This window comes from Zea mays, chromosome 5, assembly GCF_902167145.1.
Source record: "Zea mays cultivar B73 chromosome 5, Zm-B73-REFERENCE-NAM-5.0, whole genome shotgun sequence".
Classification (NCBI taxonomy): Eukaryota; Viridiplantae; Streptophyta; class Magnoliopsida; order Poales; family Poaceae; genus Zea; species Zea mays.
This window is the reverse complement of record NC_050100.1, coordinates 193,778,696-193,798,392: the sequence shown is the minus strand read 5'-3', so window position 1 is coordinate 193,798,392 and position 19,697 is coordinate 193,778,696. Positions and strand designations below refer to the sequence as shown.

General features: G+C 39.8%; 1 pseudogene; it reads left to right on the top strand.

Annotated features, from left to right (window-relative positions):
- Window positions 1-4,982: 4,982 nt before the first annotated feature.
- On the top strand, window positions 4,983-17,840 carry LOC109939846 (uncharacterized; annotated as a pseudogene).
- Window positions 17,841-19,697: the final 1,857 nt, after the last annotated feature.

Sequence of the window (19,697 nt, the reverse complement as noted above, 5' to 3'; positions counted from 1 at the left end):
TAACTAGTCCGCCTTCGTTAGGTTCGCTGACGGTTTCCTTTGGCATTTCCCACTTATCTGCAAGTGGCCATACTCTGAAGGCAATGTGTTCTTGGATCAAATCCCTTGTTCCGATGAAAGAGCAAACTACTTCGAAGGCTCTCTGGCATTCTTCGGTTGCTTCGTCAACTTCCACCTTCGGCTTTCGAAGGCCGAAGCGCTGCCAGATAGGGCGCATAATGATACCTTTAATATCTTCTCGCGTTGTCAAGTCGTTTTTCACATAAAACCATTCCTTCATCCACTCCCCAGGCCATCTTTTCTGAAAAGTTGGCATGGGACAGCTTGACCTAGAGCGGGCACCGAAGCTATAACAGCCAAAATTGTTGTGATACTGCTCCTTACCCCATGGTTTCGTTTCATACAATAACTCATGCATATTGCAGAAACTTTTTGCATTTGGTTCCAAACCTTGGCTCTTTACGGCCCACACGAAGATTCCCATCCTTATGATTGCTTCGGGAGTAATTTGATGAAGGTAGATTTCAAATATCTTCAAAACTTCTACCACGAAACTGCTCAAAGGAAACCGAAGTCCAGCTTTAAAGAAGCTTCAGAATATTACGACTTCATTTTCCTCAGGAGTCGGACAAGTTTTCTCTCCTTCGTCAGCTCTCACAATAGATAAATCTCGAAAATATCTGCCCCTCATATTGACAAGATGGCTTTGTTTAATGCTTGATTTTCCAAAAACTGCATGGCTTGGTCGCCAAGGTCGATCTTCGGAATCTTCACTGCCACTTTCCACATCATAACTGTCACTATCACCAGTGTCTTCAGACAAACCCTCTAAAATCTCCCTAGTAATCTTCTCTGTATTTGTCTTTGCTATTGATTCAAGGAAGCCGAGATTCATCTCTTCGGAAAGGCTTAGCTTCGACTCAGCGACAGTTTTCTTGTCTTCAGACATCTTCGAAAATGCTAGGAAAAATGCTCTCAAAGACGAAGCTTAAAAATGTAAAGAGCCAAGCAGGCGTTGGTGTGCAAAGAGCTAAAAATTAGGAAGGCAGGAGCCGGTAGCAAGAAAGCGTGCTAAAAGTGCTAGCGGTGCGTTCTTATTTATACGCCCAATACGTTGCAAGTGGCAGGGCCCTACTTGTCATCGACTATTGCTATTCTAGCAAAGGGAAGGTGTTTTTTTGGACCTTCGGCTTAAGGCCTTCGTCCATATCGCAATCTGAATTTATTATTCTAGCAAATTAATATTGCGAGGGGCTACTGTTGGGGGCCTTCGGCTTCCGAAGGTCCTCAAAAACATGATTTGATAATGTTTTCCAAGTGAAATATGTGAACAGGTATCTTCGGATCCAGATCATGAGCATACAGAGCATGGTTAGGACGAAGCCTGGACGAGACGAAGGGTGATTATGACGAAAGGACAAGGTGATCACGAAGCTGTACACAAGAAAGCTTCGGCATGACAGTAGAAAAGGAGAACCGACTTAAAGATGAAAAGGCAAATTAGACCTCGAAGGAATACTATAGTGTTATTGGCAAATATAAAGGGCATAGATGTAATTTTACATGGGCTGCGTCCCTTGCCTATAAATAGATGAACAGTATTCCCGTACTGTTCACGTTGACTTGACGTTTGTTCTCACGTCACGCTTGTACCCTTGCTTTTCTTCAAGCCAAAGGTACATTCATAATTTGTCATTGTAAATATAGCAATGTAATTTAAAATAAGTTAATAATAACCTTTAAAGTGTTTATATCATTTTTCATATCTTGTGTATGGATCCTTCTTTATCATTTATTGTACTCATAAAGGTTTGTCTTTCATGACCTTCGTCCGAAATTCATTATATCCGAAGGGAGATAATATTTCGAAGGACGAAGGACTTTAACATTTAACACTTTTATGTTGCCTTGTTCTTAACTCTTAGCATTTAAGAACAAGTCCCCAACATGTACCAAAAGGAGAGGCACGAGAAGTCCTGCTCGAGGAAGCTCACAACTCAACCTACTCCATCCACCCAGGAACTACCAAGATGTACCTAGACCTCAAAACCAGATAATGGTGGAGAGGGATGAAGAAAGAGATAGCACAGTATGTGGCCCGGTGTGACACCTGCCAATGAACGAAGGCCGAGCACCAAAAGCCTGTAGGCCTATTGCAACCCCTCCCAGTGCCTGAATGGAAGTGGGATGAAATAGGCATGGATTTTGTAACTGGACTACCCCGGACACAAAAAGGGAATGACTCTATCTGGGTAATAATAGATCATCTTACCAAGGTAGCCCATTTCATCCCAGTGAAAACTACCTTTGGAGGAGCCACCCTTGCCCGAATTTATCTCAAAGAAATAGTCAGACTCCATGGCATTCCAAGAAAGATAGTGTCAGACAGAGGAACCCAGTTCACCTCCAAATTCTGGACAAGCCTTCAGAAAGCTATGGGCACCAGGCTAGACTTCAGCACCGCCTATCACCCTCAGACAGACGGGCAAACAGAAAGAGTCAACAAGGTCCTCGAAGATCTATTAAGAGCCTGTGTGTTAACATTCGATAGAAGTTGGGAATCCAGTTTGCCCTTTACAAAGTTCTCGTATAATAACAGCCATCAGGCTAGCATCAAGATGTCACCATTCGAAGCATTGTATGGCCGAAAATGCCAGACCCCTCTCATGTGGTCCAACGTAGGGGAAAAGGCACTAGAAGGACCTGCCTTTGTCAAAGAGGATGAGGAGAAAGTTGCCCTGATCCGCAGGAGATTACTTGAAGCTCAGAGTCGGCAAAAGAGTTATGCGGACAACAGACGGAGAGAACTCAGATTTGAGGAAGGAGACTTCGTCTACCTCAAGGTCTCCCCGATGCATGGTGTCATAAGGTTCCAAGTGAAAGGAAAGCTAGCACCGCGATTCGTCGGCCCCTATCCCATCATTGACAGAGTGGAACCCGCAGCATACCGTCTTGAACTACTAGAATCCATGTCTGACATCCACAATGTGTTTCACGTGCCCCAGCTCCGCAAATGCCTAGAAGCACCAGAAAGTCACGTTGAAGAAGAGGCAATACAGATTCAGAAAGATCTTCAGTACCGTGAGAAGCCAGTAAAGATCCTTGATTCAGCAGTCCGGAAGACCCGCACCTCAGAAATGAAACTCTATAAAGTTCAGTGGAGCAGAGAAGGAGAAGAGGAAGCTATCTGGGAGAGTGAGGACTCTTTGAGGAGGTGAAAGCTCTCTTGTGGGTTTTGGTGTTTAGATGACAACCCAATTAAAGGACTAAAAAGTGTGCTAAGTGTTGAACAGGTGCGTAATGCAAAGCTAACAGGGTTCAACGCAAGTGAACAAGTGTGATAGTCCAAAAGACTAGATTATCTAGATAATGGACATCACAAGTAAGATGGACATTGCTTAAGTGAGACTTGATGTGCGTAATTCAGAGACAACCGATCAAGCCAAGGATGGAGGCAAGAAGAGCTTCGAAGTATCGAGTGCACAGGAGAAGGTCAAGGAGACCAGGAACCCAAAGCCAGGGGTGAAGAAGAAGACTTGCAAAGTCAAGGTTGATCGAGTTAAGAAGAGTTATGGTGCATCAAGGATCACTACATAATGACATGACTTACAACCAATGAGGTAACATCTACAATAATGTGATGTAAGTCATATAGCTCAAGGTCAAGCTTGTTTCTGGACTCAGTAAATTGTTTTTGTTCACTAACATGGTTATCTAAGTGCTAGAAACAGTGCCAAGAAAAGAAGAAAAGAGTTGGAGAAGATATGGCTCTGTATAGCCAAAACCAGCACCAGCCTGGCACACCGGACTGTTCGGTGGTGCACCGGACACCTGACACTACAACCTTTTAGGCCTTCTATGACAAATATTCAATGACAATAGAGATATTCGTCACAATTTCTTTCGTTTTATGACGTTTTCTATGAAGTAATCCTGTTTAGTGACGAAAATTTTACTTCTGTCATTAAAATCGTCATGAATTGCTATAAAATCATCTTTGTGACGATATTATATAACAATATTAAATTGTCATAGGTGTAAATTGTCATAAATTTGCTCTTTGTTATAATTGTGATGATATTGCATGACAATGCACATTTGTCATATATTTATAACTTATCTAAATAAAAAAGAATGTTAATTTTTTTATGATAGAGCACGTGGAACACAGTTAAGATGGACTCATTGCCATATCTACTGGCAATATTAGTATATATGTTAACTTTATTGCCACATCGGTTGGAACTGATATTGTATGACAATGTACATTTTCATAGATTTATAACTTATCTAAATAAAAAAAGATTGTTAAATTTTCTATGATAGAACACGTGGAACACCAAGATGGACCCACTGCCAGCAATTATATAGTATTATGTTAACTTTAGTAGTTAGATGGTCGTGTCTTAATGCGGGGTTTTATATAGTACAAGTAGACCTCGAATTATATATATATATATATATATATATATATATATATATATATATATATATATATATATATATATATATATAATGTCTCTCCTATCTATAATGTACAGGTATTTGGTACGGTGGTGTAGTGTTGTACATCTCCTTTCCAAGTTATAGGTTTCGATTCCTTTGTTCCATTTATTTTTTGGCATGGCGGGCGTCCGCACTATTAGCTTAATATGGGAAAAATAAAAAATACAAGGAGGTAAATCGAACGTAAGACATACCTTTTTGGTCCAAATCTTTTAACCCACCACGCCAATGCCATTTATGTGACTTTTTTTACACGGTAGTACGATAAATTGTGTATTCTTGTATTACTTCATTGCACAACATTAGGTCACGCTCACATTCTTCCAAACGCAGATACGATTGCTTTCCCTTGGCTGCCGTCGCCGCCACAGTTGGTGGTCGCCTAATCATAGTAGACAACAAGGTGCTACATTTATACATTGGGAGGCTGTTAGCTACTGATTGGAGGCAGACGAGAGAGAAAGAAGGAGCACGGTATGGAGAGGGTGGAAGGAAACAGAGGTGGGAACTGGAGTTATGTTATTTTATTACTTGTTCATCACAATCCAAGACATCCAGGTATATATCACTCCCTCCTCACAGCGCTGCTAATTATAAAGTTAAGCACCACATTATTGGACCCAATTGCCACCACAAACGTGAGTTCATCATCATTATTATTCTTGTTAAACCGGAAACTCACTCAAATACCTAATAATAAATTAGTCAGCATTATTATGAAAATTTAACTTGTAAAATTTGGCGCCAATACTCCATAAAAACAGCCGTCACCCAAAAAACATATCACCCGCCCCCTTCCCTGACCTTCCACATTTTTCTCTCTCACCTCCATAATTTTTGCACTTTCTATCGGTAACCACCCTCACCTACTCACGGTTTCCCTTCCGTCCTCCCAACCTCAATAGTGGATCCATCAACGGCGATTTCATCTTCCGCATCGAATCCGGTGACTGTTGATCCAGCCTCCCCATGGCAGGTCCACCATGGCTCCAGGGAAGAGGTCCACACGGACCTTATAGACACTGGAAGGTATTTACCATTTATGAATTGATCTCCTCTCTGTTCATCTAGATAGAGTCAATGGATCTAATTTAGGAATGCTTAGTGACTGGCTTCCTCTCTGTTATATTGTGATTCCTTCCCCTAACACTTACAGACGTAAGAAAGAATAATCAATATTGATGAAACACTACATATGAAGTTTGGTTAAATCCATGTCGATCTACTGCTGTTTCACATAGCTCCAAGTCCGTAGTGTGTTTGAAACAAACAGAAAGAACTAATCACGGTTGGTTGGAACATTTAAACATTCTATTTCTGTAGTTTTATTTTTCAGTCAATACTATCAGACCAATTGTTATCATTTCTGAAAAACTAAAGACTAGCTCCAAACTTGTCTGCTAGAATTGTGTGGTCTAAATTTTGCTTTTCAGTGTTCAATACTAAATTCAGTCCAAACATGTCTGCTGCAGTCCAAAATGGTAACAGGCTTCCAACTTGCAGTCTGCAGTTTTAATTTTTAGTTCTTCTCCATATTTTACAGTTTTAATCTATAGTTTTATTTTATAGGCTTCCAACCTCACGTGCATGTGTTTCATTCATTTCTTCATATGTTGGATTGTATCTCTAGATAAGTGAACTCGAACTATTACAAATAAGAAAAGTTATGGTCTAAATTAATTTATACTTTCTGAATTATAACTGTTACCTTATCTGAAAATATAACTTATCTCTTCTAAAATAATTAGCGCCATTACTATTATCTATCATGCTGACAATATATTCTTTATTTATTCTATTTCACTATTGTTTGTCTTATTTAACTTTTTTAAATGCGCAGAACCCACACTAGCTGATTATGAGAAAATAAGGGCTATGAATATGATGAAGAACAATCAATTATTTCAACGACTAGGCCTTGCACAATTGAAATCATTGATGACTGCTACAATAGCAAACAACATACAATACTGTCCTCAGCAATCAGGGAGTTTATATGATGGTGAAGACACCGATGGTTCTAATGAAGAGGTCACCCGTGGTACTTATTAATTCTTAGCATCTCAATTATCTGTCTTTAAATTTGGGTTCACAATCAATTTGATTTGCATATCCTTATTGTATTCTACATATTCAGGAATTCCAAAGTCGTAAGGGTGTTCGTGCCAACATCTCCAACGATGGTGATCAAATCTCAACAAAAGTAACAAGAGGAAATAAAAGAATTGCGGCACCTCCACAGGAGCGAACAATTAGAGTTACTAGGCAAAGAATTGCTGAAATAAACCAAGAAACTACCCATAGCTTGTCTGTTCCTACGCAACCCAATTCATGTCCTGCTACAAACCATGAATCGATCGAAGCTCTTGTTGCTTCTTCGCATCCTAGTTCAAATGCTACCGCAGATCATGACCCAACCCACAACATAGATATTGCTACAGAGCATAATTCTTTGTTACAGGAGGAGGATGATAACCACAATGTTGTTGAAGGCAAGTGGGCATCTTAACTGTTTAGACATTGAGCTATCCTTTTGAAAATATTTTTTATATTTTCCTGAATGAGTTTAGGTATCTAGTATAGCTTAAATTTGAACAAAATTACTCATATGTTGTAGTCTTTTTATGACAACTAATGCTTAGCTATATGCAACATCACTTACATCAACAACATTTTTTTGTCATGACTAGGAACAATAGAAATCATACCAAGGAGAAAAAGTATGGGCAAGCAACTTGAATCGTTAAGCAGAGGACTGGGAATGAAGACTCCAATCCAGATTACTGAAGGGAACAAAAGGCCAGAGCCACCTACTCAAGCTGCTAAGTTTGCATCAGACAAGGGAATCACATTGAGGCAACACGTTCCAATATTTCACCACTAGGAGTACAAGAAGAAACAGAATGAACCTACAATAAGAAACTATATTGGAAAAGTTATTGTAAGTTACTTTTACTCATTTGTCAAGTTAGAGTTAATTTACATTTTCAATGGCTCATGAAATTATTTCTTTACTAGGCTCAATTCACCATGTACAATTAAAGCAAGGCAGTGGAAGATGCATGTCTAGATATGCTAAAGGGTGGACAACGCCAAATGAGGTATAGACTGAAACAAAAATATTTCAATGGGATACCTGCTAATGAAGTCAGGACTTCATCGCCTATTCCAAGCATGTCTGATGAGGACTGGAGAAAGTTGGTGGAGAAGTGGTCTACCACAAAACACAAGGTATTTGACATGCTCATGTATCATTTTAAAGAGACACTTAGCGAAAACCAATGTAATAATCAACTAATTTACACTCTAAAAACTGCTATACTATTTCACACTACTGATTGTCTATATTATTTATAACATGTCGATTTGATATACATGATACTTGTACGAAGAATAAACTTAATCGTGAAAACGTACGGAATAAACTTAATCGTGAAAACGTACAGTATCAACAATGCACAGGATCCCAGTTCTACATTGCAAAAGCTTATCTATTGGTAAGTTAATTTGGAATCATGTTGTAGTAGTACCCAGTGTTGAAATGCAAAAGAAATTGATTTCTTCATGGGTTCTGTGACCAGGTGGATGTGTAGTATATTAAAAATAGCAGAGCTTAGCAACTTGTTGTAAGAATATACATTTTTCTGTGTGGGAAAACATTCTATTCTCAATTTGATCATTGCTTCTTTTGAAAAAAATTTAATATATGCTACATATATATATGTTCTAGATGTATTATTTGGTAAGTTCTAATACTCAGGTTCCATAGTAACAAAAATGAATTGAATCTGTCTAGGAGATAAGGTGTAGTACAATGAAAATTTGACTTGTTGCTGCTATGGAGGAACTAAATCTCTGATTAAGTCCACCAAACATCCAAAGGGAATTCAAATTGTCTTGCTGCTCCTACAATTAAAATATCTCTTGTTGTAGCTGAAGGGAATTAGGCTTACACCTAGTCCCTAATTAATTTTGGTGGTTGAATTGCCCAACACAAATAATTGGACTAACTAGTTTGCTCTAGTGTATAAGTTATACAGGTGCCAAAGGTTCACACTTAGCCAATAAAAAGACCAAGTGTTGGGTTCAACAGAAGAGCAAAGGGACAACCGAAGGCACCTCTGGTCTGGCGCACCGGACTGTCCGGTGTGCCACCAGACATGTCCGGTGCACCAGAGGACTCCAACTCCAAACCCGTCACCTTCGGGAAATTCCAGAGGCAACTCCACTATAATTCACCGGACTGTCCGGTGCTCAAAGGAAGGGTGGCCTCCGGAACTCGCCAGTCTCGGGATTTCAGAACGCCTGCTCCGCTATAATTCACCGGACATGTCCGGTGTAACTGCGGGGCAACGGCTACTTCGCGCCAACGGTCACCTGCAACAGCAATTAATGCGCGCCAGAGCACGCAGAAGGCAGGCACACGCGTAGTGGCGCACCGGACACTCTACAGTACATGTCCGGTGCGCCACCGGACATCCAGGCGGGCCCAGTGTCAGAGCTCCAACGGTCGAAACCCCAACGGCCGGGTGATGTGGCTGTCGCACCGGACATGTCCGGTGTGCACCGGACTGTCCGGTGCACCATCGAACAGACAGCCTTCACCAACGGCTAGATTTTGGTTGGTGGCTATAAATACCACCCCAACCGGCCACTTCAAGGTGTGGGAGCCCAAGCAACATTCCAAGTCATCTAGTTGACATACTCAAGCCCTCCCAACCACATATATTCATTGATCCATCCTATACACAAGATTTAGTCCACTACAACCAACACAAGTGCCACAAAAGAGATAGCAAGCAATTGAGAGCTACTCAATTGAGTTTAGCCCTAGCGCCTTGTGAGATTCATTGAGAGATAGTGTGTGCTACATCTTTGTGTTCATTTGCGCGTGGAGTTTTGACTCCCATTGAACTTCCTCCAAAGTTTTGGAGGCTTGTAAAAGCTAGCAAGAGACACCAAAGTGTGTGGTGGTCCTTGCGGGATCGAGAGTGATCCTTGAGAAGAAGAAGAGCTCGCCGATCCTTGTGTGATCGGGGGAGAGAGGGAAAGGGTTTAAAAAGACCCGTCCTTAAGTGGACTCCTCAACGGGGACTAGGCCTTCGAGGGCCGAACCTCGGTAAAACAAATCACCCGTGTCCATTGTGTTTATCGCTTGTGATTTGTTTGTGTTCTAAGTTTTTCTTGCTCCATTCTTTGCCAATATCATTTGGTGTTGCTTCAAGTTAAATTTCCATTTAGTGAAGCAACACGTTGCAAGAAAGAACTTGTCCTAGTGCTCTTCTCATCTAAGGCTTCTTGCTTTGTTATTATTTGATTCATCACTCCCGCATTATTTAGCAATATTCTTTTCAAGCAAGAACTTAGTTTGTATACTCCTATATTTGTATATCTTGTTCTAACCACTAATCAAGGGATCTAGTTGGGGGATAAAGTTTTAATTTTCAGGTTTCGCCTATTCACCCCCCCTCTAGGCGACTTTCAATTGGTATCAAAGCTAGGCACTTCATCTTGAGTCTAACAACTCGAAGTGATGGCTCATAGAAGATCCCAAAAGAACAAGAAGACCCAAGAGAACAAGGAGGTAACTCTTGAGATATTATTTTCCGATTGTTCTAATTATGATTCATGGTCTACTAGAGTGATAAATGCTTTTAGAACGGTAGATCCACATTTAGAACAAATTTTAGACAAGAGTATCTTCCCTCCTAGTTATAACGGAAAAATTGTCTCCGAGGAGGATCAAAGATGTTTTCGCTTAAACTACCTAGCTTTTGACATCTTAAGCAATTCTCTTAGCAAAGAAGATTATCGTGCCTTCATATCAAATTATGACGAATCAATCCATGATGCGCATGATATTTGGACTAGAATTAAAAGCAAATTTAATGAGTCCAAACATAATAGTTCATTTTATGCTTCTACTTCCTTTGGTATTTGTGATACTAACCCTTGCAAGGAAGAAGAAGAAAATGAACGGTGGAGACCAAATGATGAATCCACCTCTCCAAGAGGTTTGTCTTCCCATTTCGATTCCCACATATGTTGTGTGGCTAATGAAAATGATAGCGGAAGCACAAATGAGGATGAGGAGGAAGAAAGAAGCTTCATGCAACTCTACGCTCGCCTAAGCCAAGAAGATAAGGCGGTCATGCTCAAGCTTCTTGAAAGAGCGAGAGAGCAAGGCGAAGCTCGTCAAAGGCTAGAAAGTATTCTCTCAATGAAGATGCAATGCTTTGACGAGTTGACTAAAGAACATGAGGAGCTAAAATGCTCTCATGTTGATTTGGTCCAAAGGTATGAAACTATTTCAATTGAACAAGATAACGCTTTACATTGTATCGCTCAATTAGTAAATAGGAATACCTTGCTTAAGGACCAAGTAGAAAAGCTAAAAATTGAAAATCTAGCTTTTCAAGAAAAATATGATATGCTCCTATGCTCTCATGAAAATCTTAGAGATGATCATATCATATTAAACATTGCTCATGAGGTTGTGATAGAAAACTTAAAATCCCAACAACCTCACTCATGCACATGTATTCAAATTGATACTATATTACCATGTGCTAATGCTTGTTGTTTGTCGACAAGCAAATCTTCCTTTGAGCTAGAATATGCAGGAACAAACGATGATTCATATCAAAAGCTCAAGGAAGAAAATGAGAGGCTGAACATGAGCTTGACACTTCTTAAAGGGAAGTGCATTGCTCAACCTTCTCAAGATAACCGTGATCACATGGTGAAGAAGCTTGAGACGGGAACAACCGTGGCATACACTAAATTCCTTGAAGAAAATATCAAGGAATTGAGGATTGCAAAGAGGAAGGAACAAAAGAAGAAAATCAACACCTCTTCCAAAAGCCTCAACCACGCCTCCACAAAAGGTAACATCCAAGGTAATGATCAAGCCACACTTCACATTAAGAGGTGTAGTGAATGCTTTGAAAAGGGGCACTTGATTAGGTCATGTCCCTACATTAAAAAAGGCTTGATTATTAACAAGGATGATAGACTTTGTTTTAAATGCTCCAAGAAGGGACACTTACTTAGATCTTGTCCCCATTTAAAACAAAGAGGCATAGGGTTAGAAAAGAAAGTTTTTACTAACCATGTAGCAAGCAACAAACAAGGAAAGAAGAAATCTTCAAAACTTGAAAAACGCCTATGCTACACATGCCGAAAGAAGGGACATCAATGCAAGGATTGTCCCATTGGTAACAATCTCACTCCTAACTTGTCAATTGATTCTTATGTAACTAGGCAACCCAAAATTGCAACTTGTGTTAGAAAGGTAATGAGTTTACCAAGTGCTAACACAAAGGACTCTTGGGTTCCTAGATCTTTGTTGACTAACCATGAAGGACCCATCAAGAGATGGGTACCAAAATATGCTTGACAAGCTTTGTAGGAGAAGGAGATGATATGAAGCCTTGGGGGGCTTGAGAAAGTTAATTCAATTTAACTCAAGCTATCAAATCTTCAATGATCTTTATCCGTGATTGACCCAAGGTTATTCTTCAAACTACTACATCTTAAACTCATATTATCTCGAGGAAGATATTGATGTTGTAGGAAATAAAGAATTATCTTATGCGGAAAAATCAAGGCCTACAACATGGAGGAAAGTCAAAGGATGGTAACCTCTATGCTTTTAAAGTGCAAGTATTTTATCATGTGTCTTGTGTAGTCACATAAGAAATGTGTAGCGCTTCAAATGTCTTTAAAATTCATATCACCATTCTTTGAAGAATTTCCTCTCATATGGTAGATTGCATACCCATCATTTCCATCCTATGGTAATCTACATGCTTTAATTTGCTGCAAGTATCTCATGGCATGTTTCTTCGCTAAGTTATTCTATTATTGCCATGATTCTAGATATAGAGAGATATTTCAAGTTCTTAAAAGACTAAGGTGTCATGTAAGGAATTCAAATCCTTAGAACACTTATAAAAGGAAAACTCTCTCTATAACTAGAATAGTGAGACTATTGATTTTATTTAAGTAACCCAAGTAGTCTCACTTGTAGAGAATAAGTTTCTCTTTGGAAGCGTGTAATCTAACATGAAAAGAAAAATCAATCCAATGTCTTATGATGTATTTCTACTTGCTTAAATTGGATTTGATTCTTTCACATTCATCGCTCTCCATGTTGTGAATTAGATTTATTTCCATAATCCTAATGAACTTACTATGCTTGTTCCATTAGTTAAATCTAAGCATATTTCAAGGAATGATCTAGTTCATATTATAAAGTTTCCATGCTTTAGTAATTCACTTTTCACTCCTTATCAAAATGATTACAAAAATGGAAACTAGTGCTTGTGTTACTAACAAAGCATCTCTTGAGCTCACTTTTGAATATCTACAAAAGAAAGTGCACAAGCCTCATGGGTTGCTCTTCACCTAAAGGAAGAAAGGTAAAAAGCAGAGGTATGGGAACTCATCTCATTAATATAGTTCCCATCAATGATTGTTTACTCTAAATTATGTCTTTGTGAAGAAAAGATTCTTTATTAAATTTAAATTGACTAAATTGTGCATTCAGTCTCATTCTCATTAATACACTTATCCATTAGAATCTATTCATACCTTTGCTATATCCCTCACATATCGACCTGTTTTATGTAATGATTAATAAAGTTCAATATAAAGAAGTAAAATTCCTATGAGTAATCAAATTGTTAAATAGTGCATGTTCCTCTTTTCAAGTAAAAGTGCACTAATGTTAAGGATTTTACTTCATGTCTGTGTGACTTATGGATGATGAATTATGCTTATTTCCTATCTAAAAGAAATCATCCATCATTGTATACTCCCTTGCATTACTAACATCCTTCTTGAGTATTTTCAATAAGTTTGAAAGGAAAAAGAAGCCACTGCAAAGGGAGGACTCTCAAATGAAAGAGGAGAACATCAAGAACAACACCACCTACTTCTACGAAACAATCAATGGTGTGGTTGTGAGTATTCTAAATCCTTTTATAATGAGAATACTAGGCTCAAGTTGTTTATTACAAATTTAATGAGCCTTGATCAAGATGTATAATGCTTCTCTCTATTTGTCCTTAAAGTAAATGCATCCATTCAATTCATTCAAAGACTTGATGCATATCTTTAGGGGGAGCCTCTTTCTATATCTTGATTATGTTGAGACTATCACTTTATCTTAGTAATTTCATATAGTCTCCTGCATGAGAATGAGTTTCTCATGAAGTATTTGCTGGATTCTCCTATCCTAAGCTTAATTGATAATCTAATGCGTATGTTGTTCTTTTGATCACATGTGTTATTTGTTTGATCATTGAATGACTTTCATTAACAACCATGCCTCTTAGTGCCTCATATTTTTTCAATCAATATCTCTCTTGATATGCACTAAGTTAAAAGGAGAATTCATGATTCATACAATTGGTGATCCATTTGATATATGTTTACAACAACTTGGAAAAGGATCACTAGTTGTAGAACTCTCTCTTGTGCAAAATATTTCCATATATTGTCATTGAATATAGGTCTTAAGCATCTAAAGACTTTAGACAAAGCACAATGAAGAAGAGCATCTCTATGTGAAGGTACAAAAGGGTAAAACTATCTCCTTTCATTTAAAACTTGTACCTAACTCTTCCTTTTCTATACATTCTTTGCATATCTTGTATAAAAGGAAGAGAAAGCATGTCCATGTATTATCCCTGCTTCATACCTAGTTTAATTTCCCAAAATTCATTCCTGCTTTAGTGCATCTCTGGTAAAACTAGATGAAGTACTTTTATTGTCAAAGAGCTTAAAGCTTAACCTTGTAACGAGGATAAGCTGCCTTTGTTTCAAAGGTGGATGGTCCTTAAGTCTCTTTGAAATCCTTAAGGGAAAATGCTTAAATTGTTTACAACATGCTTTCATAAGTGCATAAATTGTCATGAGCATCACACTTATACTATGACACAATGCACTTCACAATCTGTATGATATACATATGTTCTCATTTAACCTAATTATGTGCAATTGGCATTTAAGACCAAAATATGTGTTCCTCTCCATGCACATACTTAGGGGGAGCAATTTATATTATATAGAACTATGATCATGCTAAATTTGATATATCCTTTTTGATCATATCTCTTTTATGTCTATGACTAATGTGTTCTCAAGTGTATTTCAAACCAAGTCATAGGTATATTGAAAGGGAATTGGAGTCTTCGGCGAAGACAAAGGCTTCCACTCCACTCTACTACTCATCCTTCGTCGTCGCTCCGCTTCTCTCTCCATCTTTGGTATAATCTTCACTCATATGTTTTATTTGCCAAAGGGGAGAAAATAGTTGTCAAAGGGCCTATATTTCATTCTAAGTATCCGTTTTTGGCGATTCATGCCAAAGGGGGAGAAAGTATTGGCCCAAAGCAAAAGGACCGCTCCACCACCCTAATTTTAAAAATTGATGATTTTCAATTGATAAATTTCAAATTGGTATCTCTTTGTGTTCTAAAGGGGGAGAAAGTAGTACGTTCAAAATTGATATCTTAAAACCCTCTTGAACATTAAGAGGAGAATTTATTTGAGGGGGAGTTTTGTTTTAGTCAAAGGAAAAGCATTTGAAACAAAGGGAGAAAATTTCAAACTTGATAATGCTTCGCAAAAATCTTACTCATTTACCTTTGACTATCTTGCAAAAAGCCTTTGAAAAGAATTTACAAAAAAAAGAATTTGCAAAAACAAAATTTGTGGTGCAAGCGTGGTCCAAAATGTTAATTATAAAGAAACAATCCATGCATATCTTGTAAGTATTTATATTGGCTCAAATCCAAGCAACCTTTGCACTTACATTATGCAAACTAGTTCAATTATGCACTTTTATATTTGCTTTGGTTTGTGTTGGCATCAATCACCAAAAAGGGGGAGATTGAAAGGGAATTAGGCTTACACCTAGTCCCTAATTAATTTTGGTGGTTGAATTGCCCAACACAAATAATTGGACTAACTAGTTTGCTCTAGTGTATAAGTTATACAGGTGCCAAAGGTTCACACTTAGCCAATAAAAAGACCAAGTGTTGGGTTCAACAAAAGAGCAAAGGGACAACCGAAGGCACCTCTGGTCTGGCGCACCGGACTGTCCGGTGTGCCACCGGACATGTCCGGTGCACCAGAGGACTCCAACTCCAAACCCGTCACCTTCGGGAAATTCCAGAGGCAACTCCACTATAATTCACCGGACTATCCGGTGTACACCGGACATGTCCGGTGCTCCAAGGAAGGGTGGCCTCCGGAACTCGCCAGTCTCGGGATTTCAGAACGCCTGCTCCGCTATAATTCACCGGACATGTCCGGTGTACACCGGACTGTCCGGTGTAACTGCGGGGCAACGGCTACTTCGCGCCAACGGTCACCTCCAACAGCAATTAATGCGCGCCAGAGCACGCAGAAGGCAGGCACGCGCGTAGTGGCGCACCGGACACTCTACAGTACATGTCCGGTGCGCCACCGGACATCCAGGCGGGCCCAGTGTCAGAGCTCCAACGGTCGAAACCCCAACGGCCGGGTGACGTGGTTGTCGCACCGGACATGTCCGGTGTGCACCGGACTGTCCGGTGCACCATCGAACAGACAGCCTTCACCAACGGCTAGATTTTGGTTGGTGGCTATAAATACCACCCCAACCGCCCACTTCAAGGTGTGGGAGCCCAAGCAACATTCCAAGTCATCTAGTTGACATACTCAAGCCCTCCCAACCACATATATTCATTGATCCATCCTATACACAAGATTTAGTCCACTACAACCAACACAAGTGCCACAAAAGAGATAGCAAGCAATTGAGAGCTACTCAATTGAGTTTAGCCCTAGCGCCTTGTGAGATTCATTGAGAGATAGTGTGTGCTACATCTTTGTGTTCATTTGCGCGTGGAGTTTTGACTCCCATTGAACTTCCTCCAAAGTTTTGGAGGCTTGTAAAAGCTAGCAAGAGACACCAAAGTGTGTGGTGGTCCTTGCGGGATCGAGAGTGATCCTTGAGAAGAAGAAGAGCTCGCCGATCCTTGTGTGATCAGGGGAGAGAGGGAAAGGGTTGAAAAAGACCCGTCCTTAAGTGGACTCCTCAACGGGGACTAGGCCTTCGAGGGCCGAACCTCGGTAAAACAAATCACCCGTGTCCATTGTGTTTATCGCTTGTGATTTGTTTGTGTTCTAAGTTTTTCTTGCTCCATTCTTTGCCAATATCATTTGGTGTTGCTTCAAGTTAAATTTCCATTTAGTGAAGCAACACGTTGCAAGAAAGAACTTGTCCTAGTGCTCTTCTCATCTAAGGCTTCTTGCTTTGTTATTATTTGATTCATCACTCCCGCATTATTTAGCAATATTCTTTTCAAGCAAGAACTTAGTTTGTATACTCCTATATTTGTATATCTTGTTCTAACCACTAATCAAGGGATCTAGTTGGGGGATAAAGTTTTAATTTTCAGGTTTCGCCTATTCACCCCCCTCTAGGCGACTTTCAGTAGCTGCAATGTTGCTTCTTTTGAAGAATTTTAATATATGCTACAATATTGGTGCTGCTACTACTGCAAGGTTGTTGTTGCTGCTGCAAGGTCGCTACTGCTACAATGCTGTTGTTGTAGTGTTTCTTTTGAAGAATTGAATATGCTTCTACTGCAATGTTGCTTCACCACTGCAGAGATTTCTTTTGAAGAATTTCTTTTGGAGCACTAGGGATACTGTCAACACCAAACCAAATTGGTGTAAAAATACAACTTGTATATCATGTCTATATTCTCACCAGATTCTTTTTTCATTTCAGAAGCAAGAGAAATATAAGGATATTGAACCGAGTGCAATAGATCTTTTCAAGGACATGCTTTGGAGCATGAAGAATGATTTTTCTGAAAATGTTCAGAAAGCAATTGTGAGTACTCATTTTGTTTTTACATTTGTACTGAAAACTTGCAACTAGGACTATGTTATACTAACAAATAGTATTATAATAGGTTGACATGGAAGCAATGGTGACAACACCAGCTGAGGATGGACAACAGCAGATGTCTCCTATGGAAGTTGTTTCTAAAGTGCTATCAGGCTCAAGTTTGTTCCAACGGAATGTTGGTCTGCAAGCTACCTCCAAGAAAAGCTTCACAACTGTTTCTGCAAAGGTTCAAGAACTTCAGGATCAATTGGAGTATGAGAGGCAAGAAAAAGATGGACTTTGGGAGGAAGTCGAAACCTTAAAGGCTCAGACGCAGGCCTCAAAGGAGACTATGGACAGTATGAAGAGATCGATGGAAGAAAATAATGTTCTCCTCCGCCAACTGTTAAGCTTCAATCGAAGCCAAGTGCATCCATCTTAAGTCTACTAGAGTTTTATAAATTTGAAATATGTTTGAAGTTTCATACTTTGAATTGAAGTTTTAGGATTTTCTTTGGATTGAAAATTACAGGATCTATAGGCATACAATTTTATGTTATAGAATTATCTCTTGGATGAATTGTGTGAATGTTGAGCTAATTAATGCATTGTTTTGGTTATTAGCATGTGATTTCATAATATTACATGATGATATGAATTCATCAAGTCTTATGATGAAAAATTCGTCACAAATATAATACCACGTCATCGTACTTTGTGATGAAAAAATCGTCACAAATATATTGCCACCTCATCAATATTTATGACAAATATCTTTGTCACAACATTTTGCCACATCAGCTGCCATGTGGCATGCCACGTCATAACATCTGTGACGAATGAATTCGTCACAACATTTTCGCCACATCACCTACCACGTCAACTGTCATGTCATCTTGCCACGTAATCAGCCACGTGGCAAGGCACAACTGCACAAATTGTGACGTATTTATACATAGTTAATGACGAATTAGAGCGTCATAGAATCAGTGGCGTTTACAGTTTGCGTCATAAACTACTATGACGTTTTTTTGTTATCCGTCACAATACTCCATTTAACACGCACCTTCTGTGACGATGTACTTTTTGTCACATTGACGTCACCAACATGTAAGGTATGACAAAAATACTGTTGTTTGTGACGTAATTTTAATGTCACAGAAGACATAGAAGGTTGTAGTGTGACTCGGCGGTGAACTGCCAGCTCTCGGGAATCTGCGGGGAGTCGTGGCTAAAATTCACCGGACTGTCCGGTGGTGCACCGGACTGTCCGGTGAGTCTGAGCCACCCAAGCCAACGGTCGGCAGCGAAATCAGTGGGCGACGTGTGGCCTGAGCCAACGGTCAGTTGGCGCACTGGACTGTCCGGTGTGCCAAGCGGTCTGAAGGCGCAACGGTCGGCTTCGACAGAAAATGAAGGAGATCGAGCACCGGACAAGCAGTGTTCATGTCCGGTGGTGCACCGGACTGTCCGGTGCGCCACCCGACAGAAAGCAAGGATTGCCTTCCAAAAGGAATTCCAACGGCTCCTAGGCCCTTTGGGTCTATAAAAGGGACCCCTAGGCACCTCCAACAATCACAGAAGTACAACCAACAATTGTATACATCATTTGGATCAATTCTCTCTCTCCCTCTCGTGTATATCTCTCTAGTTTGTGTAGAGGCAAAGCTATAAGCCTTTAGAGAGTGGAGAAGTGCTGCTGAGAGCTAGAGCAAAGTTTTGAGCGCATTGTTACTCTGCCGGAGTGCTGTCAAGAAGACTGTAAGCAGCCATGGTATTGTTGTAACCAATATCAACATAGTGGAAGTCTCTATCTGTCATACTGACAGATCTAAGCAAACGGAGGAAGGAGTTGAAATAGACTCCAAGCCCAGGTGTGGCTAACTCCAACGAGGACTAGGCAAGCATTTCAGGCTTGGCCGAACCTCGGGATAATTCCCTACGTCTGTGTGCTCTGCTCTGTGATGTGTGCTGATTCTCTGTCTTTCTTACTCTTTATATCTGCACTTCAATACTTATTTGTGGTACAAGTTATATTTGAAGTGCAGGGCATTTTAAGACAGGATCTTCTATTCCGCTGCAACCTACTCGAAGGGTTTTTCATTCCACTGCGATCCAACCTTCGAGTAGAGTAAGAATTTAAGTTTTAAAGTGATAATTATTATTCGCTTATTCACCCCCCTCTAGGCGACATCCAGATCCTGTTCCCAGGCATAGGGAACTTTCAATTGGTATCAGAGCTAGGCCTCTCCAGTGTGGGCTTAGCCGTCCGGAGATGACGATGTCGTCGCAAGAGGTA